This window comes from Lacerta agilis, chromosome 5, assembly GCF_009819535.1.
Source record: "Lacerta agilis isolate rLacAgi1 chromosome 5, rLacAgi1.pri, whole genome shotgun sequence".
NCBI classification, from domain to species: Eukaryota; Metazoa; Chordata; class Lepidosauria; order Squamata; family Lacertidae; genus Lacerta; species Lacerta agilis.
The window spans coordinates 73,734,626-73,750,581 of NC_046316.1; positions in this window are offsets into that span (position 1 = coordinate 73,734,626).

The window sequence follows — 15,956 nt, forward strand, 5'->3', positions numbered from 1 at the left end:
TTATGGTGCTGGAGGAGATTCTTGAGAGTCCCATGGACTGCAGGAAGATCATACCTATCCATTCTGAAGGAAATCAGCCCTGAGTGCTCACTGGAAGGACAGATCCTGAAGGTGAGGCTCCAATACTTTGGCCACCTCATGAGAAGAGAAGACTCCCTGGAAAAGACCCTGATGTTGGGAAAGATGAAGGGCACAAGGAGAAGGGGACGACAGAGGATCAGATGGTTGGACAGTGTTCTCGAAGCTACCAACATGAGTCTGACCAAACTGTGGGAGGCAGTGCTCTGGCGTGCTCTGGTCCATGGGGTCACGAAGAGTCGGACACGACTAAATAACTAAACAACAACAAAATCTTTTTGCCATTCCTTGAAGTGTCCTGCACTGCCGATCACCAATATCGACTGAAATAAAAATAACATTCTTGGCAATCCATTCATTTTTATCACTGATATTCTTATATAAAGTCCCTACCAGAGAGGAAAGGCAAGCCAAGCTGATGGACTATGCCAAAATGGCAAAGCTGACTGGAAGGCTCAGGAACAAAGAAGACAAAAACCTTTTTTAAAAAAGAATGGGGAAAATTCATAATCTATTTAGAAGACCACTGCAAGCAGATGAAAACATTAGCAGGATTTTAATCTCACTTGTAATGTAACAAATACTATGGATAATATGGTTGGATACAAAATATAGAATATGGAATAATATGCAGTTGTAAATGTTGACAATTGGACCCATGGAGGGGATGGGGGAAGTAATCTCTCTATATAGAAATGTTTTTGGATTGTTATAAACTTTTATTTGTAAAATCAGATAAAAAGGTTTTACCAAAAAAAATAAAAAAATGAAGCTAGGCATTGTTTCCAACGCGTCACACAAGGCCCACAGGACTCAGCAACTGGTCTGCAAGCTACAACATCATCACAAAACACCATTGCACACCAGGGTTTACTTCCCTTTCTCGTCACGTACCTGCCAAAACAATGGGCCTTATGTTATTAAATAAGTACTAGGATACCGAGAAATAAGTACTAGGGGACGTGGGTGGTGCTGTGGTCTAAACCACAGAGCCTAGGGCTTGCCAATCAGAAGGTTGGCGGTTCGAATCCCTGTGACAGGGTGAGCTCCTGTTGCTCGGTTCCTGCTCCTGCCCACCTAGCAGTTCGAAAGCATGTCAAAGTGCAAGTAGATAAATAGGTACTGCTCCAGTGGGAAGGTAAAGGGTGTTTCCGTGCGCTGCTCTGGTTCTTCAGAAGCAGCTTAGTCATGCTGGCCACATGACCCGGAAGCTGTCTGTGGACAAACGCCGGCTCCCTCGGCCTATAGAGCGAGATGAGCGCTGCAACCTCAGAGTCGTCTGCGACTGGACCTAACGGTCAGGGGTACCTTTACCTTTAGGATACCGATAGACAATGTATAGTTTTCTTTTGTTAATTCAGAAAGAATAATGCGCCCCCCATGCCCCCGTACAAAGACTATGTCATTGCAATCCATTGCCCAGCTTTGGCCTTGACATACATGAAATGGCCTTGGCTCCCAAATAGCTTGCCTGTGACTTGCAAGATGCTGATATGCAAGTTTTTATTTTTATTTTGTGCAGTTAGGCTATTTTCAAGTGTATGAGGAGGGGGAAATTTGCAGATGTATTCTTTTGATAATGCTACTGTCACAATGGATGGAACAGATGGCGTCAAGGAACTTAAGGCTCTCTGAAAAACAGGGAGAGAGGAAGGAGTGCTAAGAGACAGAAAGACGACAGCTGAGTGCCTGGGGGGAGAATGAGTTATTGTTACTGACATTTCTCAGCTAAAACAAATTGAGGGGCTAACTGCATGTTCCTAGGGATGTCGTGGGCATATTAAAAGAGTGTGTGTGTGTGTGTGTGTGTGTGTGTGTGTGTGTGTGTGTGTTGCAAGACCGGTGAAGCAAGTGGGGCCCTGCCCATCTTCCAGATGGGAACACCAAAGGCCACCCACAACTGCCACCTTCAATTCTACACTTCATTCTTCTGCAGCCCCCCCCCCCCCAAACAAAGAACCAGTGGCCCATCTAGTCCCTCATGTGGCCAAGCATGTACCTGCAAAAGAACACAATGGTGGACTGGATGGGCCACTGGCCAGATTCTGCAGGCTCTTCTTATATTTTCACCTGGGACAGGAGAAAGGGCAGTCAGAGGTGGTGAAAGCAGCAGCACCGGCTTTTCCCGGCTGAGCAGGGGGGTCGGGAATGCATGTTGACATTCCCAGTGTCAAGGTTATGTTGTTTGCATCCTTTCTCCACCCGGGAGAAGGTCCTCCCGCCAGAGATCCTGGGTTTATGATCCCAATCCTGTCTCCAGGATGGAGGGTGCTTGACCGGGAAGCTGGAATACCTGCATTTGCCACATCCACTGACTCTCCTTCCCTTGCAGAAGCAGGGGCTCTGCAAACACTTCTGAGCATTTTGTGAGCACTCAAGCCAGATGCTTGCAAAAATATAACTCTTTGGGTGTTCCTGGAGAGCCAGGGTGGTGTAGTGGTTAAGAGCGGTAGACTCGTAATCTGGGGAACTGGGTTCGTGTCTCCACTCCTCCACATGCAGCTGCTGGGTGACCTTGGGCTAGTCACACTTCTCTGAAGTCTCTCAGCCCCACTCACCTCACAGAATGTTTGTTGTGGGGGAGGAAGGGAAAGGAGAAGGTTAGCCGCTTTGAGACTCCTTCGGGTAGTGAAAAGCGGGATATCAAATCCAAACTCCTCCTCCTCTTCTTCTTCTTCTTCTTCTTCTTCTTCTTCTTCTTCTTCTTCTTCTTCTTCTTCTTCCTGTATCCCCACACATTATGCACGAACAGACCAATTCATATCCCGGCGGTATTTGAAAAGTAGCTTTGGCGAGGTGGGGAATTTGCAGCAGAGAAACAGCAGTGGGGAGGGGTACTCAACTTCAACCTCACAACAACCTCTTTGCTCCAAATTACCCCACTTCTCTCAACCTGTTTTTCTCTCTTCCCCCGCTACCTGGTTCAGAATGAGTGTTTAGTAGGGTTGCCATATTTCAAAAAGTAAAAACCCGAAAGTTGTTCAGTTGGAAATGTCCGGGGAAATCTGGACGTATGGCAGTCCTATGTTTAGCCCAGGGCCGGTGCGTCCATTAAGGCGAACTAGGCAATTGCCCAGGGCGCCAAAATGGACGGGGCGCTGGCCAGGCTTGGGTGGGGGGGCGGGGCGGGCTAGCAGCAGCTTCTCCGCTACAGCGGAGAAACTGCTGCTTGCCTCTCCACCACCCCCCACCTCTCGCTAAAGCAGGCTTTGGCGGGCAGCGGGCGGCGGAACGGGCGAGCAGCAGCTTCTCCACTACAGTGGAGAAACTGCTGCTTGCCTCTCCACCACACCCACCTCCCGCGAAAGCAGGCTTTGGCGGGGGGCGCCAAAATGTGGTCTTCCTAGGGCGCAAGAAACCCTAGCACTGGTCCTGGTTTAGCCTCACAAACCTGGGAGCCTGTTATTTGGAGCTAGAAAAAAAAGGCTGTACTGTTCAAAATGCTCCTCTTCCAAACTGCTTTCCTTTTAAAAGCAAGCAGAATGGGGATGCTATCCATTTGAACATAGTGTGTAGTTAGCTGCTCAGCCTGTTGTAACTGAGAAATCCCAGTAACAACTCTCTCTCTCTTTTTTTATTTTATTTGAGTGCTCAGCTGTCACATTGCTGTCTTGAAGCCCTCCTCCCTCTCTTGCCCTGTTTTTCAGAAAGACTTAAGTTCCTCAGTGCCATCTGTTACATCCATTGTGACAGAGGCTGACATAAAGTAAAGGTCAACGTTTCGGCGGAAGTGAGAGGTTGTGCAACAAATGGTTACAGAGCCTTGCGAGAGGCAGGCAGTTTGATTCTTCGTAGCCTCACTTTTCAGGCATCTTGGTATGTGCTTTGAACAAACTGTTTTCTTCCCGTCTTCCTGTTTCACCTCCTCCCACACGCCAAAGGCGCACTTGCAGAACAATCCTACACACACTTACTCAGTTAGTAAGCTCCATTGAGTTCAGTGGGGCTTACTTCCAGGTAGGAAGATCAGAGAATTCTTGCAGAAATGGAAATGGGAGCTGAAATTGTCAGTGTTAATTTATTTGTTGCATAGCCGGAAAGGAAATTGATCCAGCAAATACGATCGCTATTTGCTGTTATTGCTTTCAATATGCAAACAATATGTAATTGAAGACTCCCCCACCCACCCTGCAAGCCACCATTTCCTTTGCACATAAATAAATGGTGTGGAATAACACAATGCTTATGTAATTACTTCTGCAATTATGTAACATTCTGCTACAGCGGACAGCGAGATGAGTAATGTAGACAAAAGTTGGGACGAACTGAGGGAGTGAACAGCAAAGTGAAGAAGAACAGGAAGAGAGAGCGCTAACAGACTGTCTCGCTGGAAGGTGTCCAGCCTATCAGTCCAAGGTCACATAGAGCAGATAGTGTGGCTACGCAAGTAGCACAGTGGTTGCGAGATCAGATTGCAAGATATGGAAGTGACTAGAGGGGAAGTGGGTGGAAACCTTCTTTGGGAACACCGTCATTCTGTTCTTTTGCTGTGATCATCAAAGACTCTTTAAACGGTAGGTGACTCTTTTCACTTTATCCTGCTTATCTACGGCTAAAGGGGGAGGGGGAGGAAGCCGAGTCCCCAAAGCCTGACAGCGGGGTACAAAGAATAATATCATCTTTGTCATCATTAGACAAACATGGGTTGGAATGGAAATTGATGCCTTCTTACCAGAGGCGTAGCAAGCCGCTTTGCCGCCCGGGGCGGAAAACTTGAAGGCACCCCTCCCCGGGGGGCAGTGTGCCGCTCCCTAGCGCTTGCGCCCTGACATCATGACGCATGCGCAGCCTCCTGGGTGGACTGTGCATGTGTGGACATGCGCAGTCCACCCAAGATGGCGGGCGCGATCAGCTGGCACCGGGCTGCACCGCGCCGCATTTTAAGGCTGCAGCGGGCGAACAGCAGCGCGCAGTCCACCCAAGATGGCGGGCGCGATTGGCCGGCACCCCTTCTGTGCGATGCGGCAACCTTTAAGGCTGCAGCGCGTGAACAGCAGCACACACACTGTGCTGCTGTTCGTGCGTTGCAGCCTTTTAAAAGTTGCCGCGCCGCCGGTGTCGATCGTGGGGGTGGGGCCTGCTCCCAGAGTGTCACCCCCAGGGTGGTACCCGGGGCGGACGCCCCGCCCCCTTGCTCCGCCCCTGCGTCTTACATCCCTCCTCCGAGGTTGGTTGTGGATAGGATGGCAGCCTCATGCTACATTTACGGAATGGGAGGTCCTTTTGCAAAACTCCTGTCCACACAGCAAAGGCAGCATCAGAAGCACTGTACCACATAGCAAAGGTGCCCCCCCCAAAAGCACCTTCTACCAGCAATGTTGCTCCTCTTGGAAACCTGGTTCCTCCCTCCTGGCCCAGCAGGGTCACTGTGGGTTGTTTTGCCATTTGAGGTGAGCAAGCAGTGGTGAGCATCATGCTACTCATAGGTTGGATCTGCCACCCGAGGCGGCTGCCTCACCTTGCCTTGTGGGTGGGCTGATTTCATTATCTCACCTTTGAACCTCTGGGAGAAAGTGTGCCATTGTTGATTCCATAATGCAGATGTAAAGCAAGAAGAAGACCTATTCTGTACACAGGATGAGATCGTGGAATTGTGGAACGTATCATTTCAGATTGCAGGCGGGGCATAAATCTACTGGACAATTTCACACAGTTTGCTTAAAAAAGAAAAACTGGCCTGATTTGCACTTCCTGGATCACAGGTGAGAAACCTATGGCCCTCCACATGCTGCTGGACTCCAGCTCACTTCATGTCTATCTAGTGGACATGGTGGCTGAAGCCAGTGGGAGTTGGAGTTCGGCAACCTCTGAAGATCACCCTTGTTCTAGAACAGATGCAGATTGGAATGCTGTTATCCATCACTGCTCACACTTCTCTGAATTTTGCAATATAATTCTTGAGTAGAAAAATGTTCCAAAATGTGTATAGAAATGCATATTTTAGAGTCAAATCTGCAATTTCTTTATATACAAAAACCCATGTACAAAAAATGTGCATTTTAAGGGGTGGGGATAGAATCAAACAAGCATTTTGGGTGCATTCCTAATGAAATCACAGATGGATGCTGAAATGAGGGAGAACAGACTTTTTGATGAACTCATGCAAAACCTGACATGAAGCAGAAATAGACTGAGCCATCCATTCCCGGGGGAGTGTGTGTTTTTCCATGTTGGGGGGAGTCTCTGCATATATGCAACTAGTGTATCAAGGAGAGGGATATTTGATGATGAGCTAGCCAAGACAACTTCCTGTTTTGCATTCATGCCTGGATGCCCACCCCTCCTCAGTTAAGATCAAGTATGTCCAAATTGCAGGAGGCAGTGAAAGATAGGCGTGCCTGGCATGCTCTGGTCCATGGAGTCACAAAGAGTTGGACATGACTGAGCGACTGAACAACAACAACAAATGTCCAATGAATGCAACATGTGGCTTCTTCTTGACTGGGGTGTTATTGATCAGTGATAAGTCATTCTTAAATCATCATGGGTCTCAGTTTGTTTAAAAAAAGTGTGTTTTTTAAAAACCTATTTGGAGATTTTAATTGTATTAGGTCTGGGGAGAGAACCTCAGGCCCGGGAGCCCAAGGTGGAGGCCTGAGGCTCTCTGGCCCTTGAGACTTTCCCTGGACCACACCCATTTATGAAGCCACATTCTTCTCCCCAGGACACCCATTTCATTGGTTCTGCTCCATGCCCTCCTTGAGTGCTTTTGCCGGGCTAGAATTTGTCCTTGAACTGTGTGATAATGCCTCTGGGTTGTTTAAACAAAGGATGGTGGAGGCTATTTTGTGTGTGTGTGTGTGTGTGTGTGTGTGTGTGTGTGTGTGTAGAAGCTTCTGACTTATGTGGCTGGAAGTTAGCATTTCTCTGCCAATTTTGGTCTTTAGCCTCACTCACAACTGACATGCAGCCTGCAGAAGGTCCCCCAAGGGAATGTGAAGCCTTCAGGCTGAAAAACTTTCTCTACCCCTGGCATTCAGCAGTATTTTAAAAATGTATTTATTTAAAGTTAGCTGTGCTTTGGTTTTAATGCCATTTTTCTTTTTTCTGACCTGTCATTCACAGATCTTGGTGGTTTACAGAAAAGTGGCCTAATCGCCAGCCCCAGCAGGTGCCACACACTGTGGGCAGATTAATTTGAGAGCAGTGGTGGGTTGCTATAATATATCAGCAATAGCTGCTGTAAATAAATAAGAAGGGAGTCAGACAATGGTCTTGGCATGCAAATGTACTGAAAATGGGAACACTAATATTGCCATGTTTCTCCTTCTGGATATGCTAGTGGGAGGCTGGTGGGGAGGAGCCAGTGAAAACAACTCAAGGTGGGAGCACCCATGATTGCTTGGCAAATCCTCTCCTGCCCCACTGCTTTTTCTACAGATCAGTTCTTCTTTCAGCCTCTCCATGACCCGAAACAAGTCGCTCTTACTCCAGTGACTAAGGCTGGGGCAAATGGGACATGACAAATGAACATGAATTCCAGTTGTGGGGAGGAAGCCATTGTCAGGGAGAGTCAAAGTAGGTTATTAAGTCACAGGGGTAAATGGAGCCCCAGGACTCATGGTATGCCTTGTTTTGAAAAAACAATTGCAGCTCCAAGTCGCAGCAGACATCCCCCACATCTCCATACACAAGTACAAGTCTGTACATTTGTGACAGTAAAATCAGTGTAGGGCCACGGAATAATCTCTCTGAGCTCCCTTTGGACAACTATCCCTGCCAAAGGTGTGGATTTGCATAAATACGCCTTTTTAAAGGCATTGGGAGAATCTCATGTGGCTGGTTCTGTCTCTTAAGAGTTCGTGTTTTCCACTCAGTAAACTTTGAAGTCTAGTAGACAGCATAATTTAGAAATCTCTCTAGTGAGATGCTGTTGGCAACGTGTGCGTCCCTCGGGGAAAGAGTTACAGCTCCAACCATCTCCTTTCTCCATGAAGGGAACATGCATCTCACCAGAAAACAGCATGACCAATGGCTAGGGATGATGGGTAGTTTTAGTCTAGCAATATATGGAGTTGACCCAGGCCTGTTTGATGCTGGTGGGATGAGTTAAAGAGCAGGAGGTGGACCTTCTTCTACCATCCTTACCACAGATGACATTTTTTTGTGGTACTAAGAGTGGATGACATGAGAGTTCAAATGCCTTATTCTGAAGAAAAAAACCTGTTTGCTATATCGTATCGCTGAGATTTTCCTCACTGGCATGTTAGAAGACATCTGGGGTTGCTTTGGGACCTGAGGTGGGTTGGGTGAGATGGTGCTGCAGTCAAGAAGAAGTGGTGAGTAGCAGGGTAAGGCAGCCCGTTCTGGCACAACACTCCTTTGCTTCAAATGCCACCCTCCCCACACCACTTCACAGCAGAGAGAAAAAAATGTGTGGGCTAAGATTAGTGAGCTCGACTGTCTAACTTGATCTTCTATGTAAGACACAGTGAAACCATTTTTTTAAGAGGGAAAGAGGCACTGAAAAATGCACTGAAAAATAAATACTTCAGCCATCCATTCCTACTCAGAACCAGTACATTCACCACCTCCACATTGCCAAGGTGCATCTTGTTGTCTCTTTAAAATATAGGAAACAGGTGCTTTACCTGCTTTGAAATTTGTTGTTGTTGTTGTTGTTGTTTAAATTGATTACCTACCCTTTGCCCCCAAGGTTCCAAGCCGGGTTACAGCAAATGAAACACAAAGTTAAAAACTGTTTAAAACAACTTATGATCACAAAAAATAAATACACTCTGCAAGATACATTTTTTGAAATATAACATACCTGTATTCTTTCATATCCATGCCAAAGTAAGTTTCGCCTGCTAAATATCTGTGTGCTAGGCAGGTGTTAAATGCCCAGAAGCCTCTTTTATTTAACATTTATAAGATTTACAGCCTCTTGAATGGTAAGAACCATTTCTCAGTAGACACGCCCGCCCTGTGGAAAACCCTCCCATGAGAAGTCAAGGAAATAAATGTCTGCGGACAAACGCCGGCTCCCTCGGCCTATAGAGCGAGATGAGCGGCGCAACCTCAGACTCTATTTGGTCCCTTACAGAGCAATCCTATTTAGCCTAAAAGAATTCTCAAATGTTGCCCTGTATTTGGATGGTTATGAAGAGTGACACAAGACTGGCGAAGGGTTTGTGGAGGGAACCACTGAAAGAAATAAGCAAAATTGGTTGCAAAATCGGTCGCAATGGAAAGATCCGTCGTCTATCCCTAGCAGACAGTAACCTCATTTGCTTCATCCAATTTGGTTGCTGCATGAGAAGCAGTATTTGATGCGAGAAACTTGAAACGTTAAGCGTGTGCTATGCAAATGCCACCTACCACTGAGATTGGAAATAGAGACAGAGGTGTTTTGGGCTGATGGAAGAAGCAGCACATGCTCTGGCCTCAAAGGCCACTAGCACATCAGGTAATTAGCACAGTGATGGACTGAAATACTTTGTTCCTTAATATCCCCTGGCTCAATACACCTATCTGATTTTTAATAAGTGTGAGATACATAGAGGGAGGGAGGGAGGGAGGATATTATGGAAATGTACTAAAAGCTTCCTCTTTTACTGTCATTATCTATTCTAATACTATGGTTCCGTCTCAGTTTTTCTTTTAAGTTAAGCAACAGAATGCACTTTGTGTCTCCTGAAAACTACATGCTAATTGGTTGCTCTTTTAGCTAATTAGGGCATATTTTATGCAGCAAGGAAATGATTCCAAGTAGCTTAACCATTATTTTGCCATCGAAAGTAGAGCCATTAGGGAGACAGTATTAATTAAACTTCAGCTTTCGTTAGGAAAGTGGCAAGGTTGGCCCCAACCTGCCGCTTCTAGGGTTGTACAAAAGTGGCTCAATCCATTCTGATATTCATTTACACTTCCCTGTGGCATTTTCTGCTCCGCTGCAATGGACTTGTTGTTAGTTTCTCCTGCTTTGTGATCAGCTGATGCGAAAATATGTGTATTTCTACCTATATTAGAACACGCATAACAGACATGCATGCCTCAGCTGTCAACAGATACTTAAAAATCTGTTGTCTTCTCATTTAGCCTTTTGTAGCAAAAACAAAGAATTTGGCAGCACGTTAAAAACAGAGATAATGAAGTCGTCTATGGCTAGGGATGTAATGTTTTCCCTTCCATACTGGGTTGGTTGCAAGGAGCTTTGAGTCCACTCTGCTGCACTTTGACTTTTGCTAAAACCTCTGTTATTCTTCTCTTTATCCACTATGGTTGAAAATTACATAATTAATGATGTAATTAATTTCAATGCATTTCAGTGAAAGGAACACATAAAAAGAATGCAGCAAACAATGTAATTATTTATGAAACATTTGCAGACTAAAAAAAAAAAATAGTCTGATTTCATGATTTCCATTCCTAACTTCAGAAGATCATGGAAAATGCAGAAATTTCAGCTCCCATTTCTGTTTCTGGCAGAACTCTCTGACACCCCTACTGCAATTCTAGCCATCTGCTCAGAAGTAAGTTGAATTCAGTCCAAAGGGGTTTACACCCAGGTAAGTGGCGCTGTGGTCTAAACCACAGAGCCTAGGGCTTGCCGATCAGAAGGTTGGCGGTTCAAATCCCCATGACGGGGTGAGCTCCCATTGCTTGGTCCCTGCTGCTGCCAACTTAGAACGTCAAAGTGTCAGTAGATAAATAGGTACTGCTCTGGAGGGAAGGTAAACGGTGTTTCCGTGCGCTGCTGTGGTTCTCCAGAAGCAGCCTAGTCATGCTGGCCACATGACCTGGAAGCTGTACGCTGGTTCCCTTAGCCAATAAAGCAAGATGAGAGGTGCAACCCCAGAGTCGTCCACGACTGGACCTAATGGTCAGGGGTCCCTTTACCCTTTACCTTTAAGTAGGGTTAGGATTGCAGCCTGCCTTGCTCACTTAACCACATATATGACATTTCTTATTGCAACATTTTCTTTCATAAATGCATATTTTAAACAGAAAATTTCTCTGCTGAAACAACACTCCAGCTTATTTAACTTTTAGATGTTTCCAGTATACATGATTCTGTGTCTGACAGCTTTAAATCCCCTGTTTTGTGCCAATGTATTCCTGCCATGTGAAGCAGAACAATAATGAATGACGTGTTTAATCGGTTTTAAAAAGCTATGGAGATTTTCCTGGGAGTAGGGCGAGGATGCTTTTGAAACAAAATATTTAAAACAAAGATTTAGGGGATGGATGGATGGATGGTCAAAGATGAGCAGTGAAATCTAGTTATTTCTGACAAAGAAAAAGTCTACAGGTAACAAAAGAAAACACATCTTTCCTCTTGATACTGAAGCACCTTCAGCATTTTCAGCATTCCTAAGCTCCTAATTTTGGAGCATACAGTTGCCCCAAAGCTCCTCTTTCACAATGATTGGGACAAGGACCCTGCAGAAATAGTACTGAGTCTTTGACCCCCTGTGACCTCAGGCCACCACACCCACTGCATGTGATTAAATTGAACACTTGGTTAGGGCTATGCACGCTCTAAGCAAAAATACTTTGATACCACTATTTGAAAGAAGTGGTTGATGGCAGCATGAAAGGGCTAGCAGAAGAAGAAGAAGAAGAAGAAGAAGAAGAAGAAGAAGAAGAAGAAGAAGAAGAAGAAGAAGAAGAAGAATAATTTGGATTTGATATCCCGCTTCTTTGGTTAGCTTGCAGAGTATGTTGTCATGGATATTAGTCTTTGCTCTGGAGGAGATTCATGCAGTGAGTAAGGATCATCCCACCCCACACATCCAGCCTCTCCATTCCCTTAATGGAATGTGGTGACGTGAAATGTTGTTGTTGTTTTTTTGCATGCAGGAGACCTATGAAACAATCCATGAGTGGCAACTGAATTTATACATGTAGCAAAGAATTTATACATGTAGCTTGGCTCAAAAGCAAACACTGTCCAAATGAAATATTACCAATGACTCCAAATTTATTTTTGTTTTTTTGGACAAATGTTAAAGAGCTGTCAATGCCCAATACTTCCCTGTGCAGGAATTCTGCTTTGTGGGTTGCAGTGGAAGTAATTCTGACAGAATGAATACTGTTTGCTCAAAGAAAGGAAGGATCAGAAGCAGGGACAGAATGCATCAATAGTCAGATCCAACATCAGCACTTGAAATCCTTGGACAGCTGCTAGAGCTTCAGTGCTTTTTATTTCATGGGCCTCGTGCTCCTAGAAGCTGTGTCGATTGGCCATTTTAATTTACCACAATCCTTGGGTATTGTGGGAAATTTAAAGGGGCAGCATCCAAGCATTTGTCCAGTGACAGCTTCCCAGTATCACTGCCACATGAGCCTGCTAGGGCCCTCCAGGTGAAGAGGGGGGCTAGATGGACAAATAACTTGTTTCCTATTTAACAACAACTTATTAGTATGCCTTAAACCTAACAAGAGGGGACGTGGGTGGCGCTGTGGTCTAAACCACTGAGCATTGGGCTTGCCGATTGGAAGGTTGGTGGTTCGAATCCCCGCCACGGGGTGAGCTCCTGCTGTTTGTTCCCAGCTCCTGCCAACCTAGCAGTTCGAAAGCACATCAAAAGTGCAAGTAGATGAATAGGTACCACTCTGGCGTGAAGGTAAACAGCGTTTCCATGCGCTGCTCTGGTTTCACCAGAAGTGGCTTAGTCATGGTGGCCACACGACCCGGAACAACTGTCTGCGGACAAACGCCGATTCCCTCGGCCAGTAAAGTGAGATGAGCACAGCAACCCCAGAGTCGTTCACGACTGGACTTAACTGTCAGGGGTCCTTTGCCTTTACCTTTTTAAGCCTAACAAGACTGAAACACTAAGGTAAAAAACAAACAGAGCAGCAAGCTAAAACAGTTGAAACTGACAAAATTTGGAACAAAAAACAAAAAACAAGCAAACAAAAGCAGGCAGGGATTGGATGGGATAAGATGAACCCACTGGATTCCAATATGGTCTTACTACCATTGTGCAACAGCGTCAGGCTTATGTGTGGCAGGAATGCTGGTTCAGTGGTGGCTCTGCTGCTTTGTAAAGCCTCACCAACACGGTGGGGAAATTTGGGTTATGCCCTAGTGTTGGTGCCATGTAAGCTTCCCTGGGGAGAGCATTTCAGAAACGAGGTGCCACTGCTGAGCATGCCCTATCTTCGGCCATCACCTGCTTCATCTTTGAACCCAAGTTCTCAGTCAAGATCTCATCATGTTCATATAAAGCATCTATGGAAATCTGCCAATTGAGCCTAAATTCTGCTGACAGAATAAACCAGGTGTTATAAAGAGGTATGCTAATCATTTTATGTGTCCCACCTTGATCCGTCAAATGCATGCCTAACTTATGGCTTGCTTTTGAATTTCCTTATCACGCATTTATAAGCTTTCCTTCAGAACCATAAGTATTTGAAACCTTCCTTCCTTCCTTCCTTCCTTCCTTCCTTCCTTCCTTCCTTCCTTCCTTCCTTCCTTTCTTTCTTTCGATTCTGAAGATACCAAGCTTTGCACCAGATGCCATATTTTACACTTCAAAACTGAGGGTGTACAGAATACACAGAGTCCCATTTGAATGTATATTTTTATCCACATCACAGAATATTATTCAACAAGACCTAAAATCTATTGTAATGTCAGAAGATTGTGTTTAAAGAGAATTTCTTTAAAGAGGAGAGTGGGAAACTTGCTTTGCATCTTATTGTCCCACTCTGCCAAGTTTATTTGGGCTACCTGCCAAATTATACTCCAGCGAACCTCCTCTGCAAAAGCCTTGGCAGATCAGCACAGGCTGTTCGGAGGGCACAAGATTTGAAAGACAGCAAAACAATTTTAAGTGCTCAGTAGGTATTCAAGGAAGCTAATTATAATGGTGGTAACTGCGTATAGACCATATGGAATCAGAATCAGATAATGGAATGATTCTTGATGTCTTTTCAAGATACCACTCATCCATGCTCCATAATCTTTGCCCTTGCATACAAAACTTCATCCCACAAAAATCTATCTCCAGCACTGATTTAACATTATAAATAATCTTACATTCAGCCGAGATGCAATAATTCATTGCCAACTAAATTTTAATGAGTACTTTCTCCTGTTGTGATCGACATTAGATCTTACTTTCAGAACAGAATGCATAACACCATGATTTCACCAGACTAGAAAAACACACACACTTCTATTACAGTCTAAGACAGGCCAGGGATGGCCTAAGACATCATGCCCCTCCAGATGTTGTTGGACTACCAGGATAGGCAATCTGTGGCTCTCCAGATGTTGTTTGACTATTCTCTCACCATTAGACACACTGACTGGGGCTGATCGGAGTTAAACAGCATCTGGAAGTGGCAGCCCAATAAATTTTGGCACCTGAGGCGGACCGTAGAATGGGTTCCTCCTTCCTGCCAGGGAAGAAGGGGTGAGGGAAAATCTATGTCAGGAACAAGGAGTGGGGGAGCAAGATCTACATCATGATCTGCTGCCCCAATGGACCCTGCAGCCTGAGGCAGCCGCCTCACTTTGCCTCATGGGTGGGCCGACTCTGAATAAAATTATACTGTTGGGATCTGCTGCCCCTGTGGATTCTGTCACCTGAGGCAGTTGCTGCACCTTGCCGCATGGTGGGCCAGTTCTGGCATCTGGAGTGTCACAGGTTACTCATTCTTGACTTGGACAAACAGAAACAGTTTCCCCCTTTCCTCTAGCTCAACAGCATAAAAGTCACAAGTGCGTTCCACCCTGTATAATGGTGGCTGTTCCTGATCACTTTTAGAGCCATCTGACATGATGACATAATCATGATAAGACCAGAATTTATGCATGACACCATCTTATTGCCTGATGGACTGGTGTTTTTTGGAATGCCAATCCAGATAACAGGGGAAGGGATAATTCTCTTGCTCATTTGTTATGCTTTTTGTAGTGAAATGTAACTCAGAGACACATTTTATCTATCAGCGATTCAGGGTTTTAATAATATATAAATGTGCTTCTCCTTTTTCATTTGATTTGGCTTATGGTGCATGCTCTCTCTCTCTCTCTCTCTCTCCTTCTTTTTCTCTCCTTTTGTTTCTTTAATCTGAAGCAGGAATTAGCCATGGGAGAAATTCCTAGGTTCCTTATCACTAATGTCAGCAAATCAAAATAAAGAAGTACAGTACAAACAAACAAACAAACAAACAAACAAACAAACAAACAAACAAACAGGAATAGGGTTTTCTGAACATTTCAGTGTTGTTTCTTTCCTAATTTCTGTCTTGCTTCTTAATCTCAGTGAAGGATGAGATCCCCACGCACCCAGTTCTACTAATTTTTTTTGAAATATTCTTGTATACAAGATGCATTAATTTTTATATACTATTATACACATAGACTCCAGATTTTCTAAAGCAAACAGCACATTAGCAGGTAGATGTAACAATGCAACTATGTAAAAATACAGATTTATTAACACACTTGTAAATCTGTGCTGTGGAAATATAGTACAGCAAAGGGCTTGACACGTTGTAAGGTATTATACATATGATACACATTTTGTTTTGTGTCTGATTTAGCATATAATTGGTGAGACTTTCAAACAATTGGCAAGGCACGTGTGGCTTGGCAGAAGCAGCCACTGATTGGTAGATATCCGGGTTCTATTTTAAAAAGACCCAGCCAGTCTGCCCATCCCTGAATTAGAGGGATGGAAGTAGATACTATTAGTCACTTAGTGCATCAATCCAAATGAAAATGTAACTAAATTTTGGTGTGTCCTGGGAAAGAAACACAATGGGCTGTATCTGATGAAGTCATTCCATTGGTGCAAGGTCTTTGCCTTGCTCAATTTTTATTTTTTTGTTTGTTTGTTTGTTATTTAAAAAATACTTACATACATACCACAATAATACCATGGCAGCAAACAGATACAGACAGATACAGATAG